Here is a 741-nt window from a genome sequence, read left to right on the forward strand (position 1 = left end):
TTTATTTATTTATTTATTTATTTATTTATTTATTTATTTATTTATTTGAGGGAGAGAGAGAGCAGAGCCGGAGGGGCAGAGGGGGAGAGAATCGCAAGCAGACTCCTCAGTAAGCATGGGGCTCAATCCCACGACTCGGAGATCACGACCTGAGCTGAAACCAAGAGTGGGACCCTCAACCAACTGCACCATAGGCACCCATGTTACTTTTCTAAGGAAATTTTATTTCTCATTTGGTTTTGGTTTATTTGTTAGAAAGTATGTACACCTATAAAATATACTTGTGTAAAGCATATTAGAAGATGTATAATCCTTCCTAGGGCATACAGCACGTGTCAGAAAGATTTGGGGGGAGGACTGTGTTAAAACTTTCAACTTTACATTTGCAGTACCCTCCCATTTTTAAAAATTGGTGCCCTTTTGTAGTTTTTCCACTTAATTGTATTTCCTAGCTTAGACTAAATCATTTTTAATACTATAGGAACAAAGTTCTGTTTTATATATACATATTTTTTCCTGACATATATGTCCTTGAGGCTGAAATATGGTCAATTTTTAGATTTTATATTACAACTTACAAAGATAGAAATCCTTTTATTTGGAAGCTGGAGGAATTGTATAGAGTTTATTTCTCATACCGACTGTAAGAGCATTGACATTTGAATAATTTTAGGCTTAAAACTGGCAATTCCAAAATACAGTCTAAGAGATGGGAAATTAGCTTTGATTGAAGCCACCACA

This window comes from Neomonachus schauinslandi, chromosome 5, assembly GCF_002201575.2.
Source record: "Neomonachus schauinslandi chromosome 5, ASM220157v2, whole genome shotgun sequence".
Classification (NCBI taxonomy): Eukaryota; Metazoa; Chordata; class Mammalia; order Carnivora; family Phocidae; genus Neomonachus; species Neomonachus schauinslandi.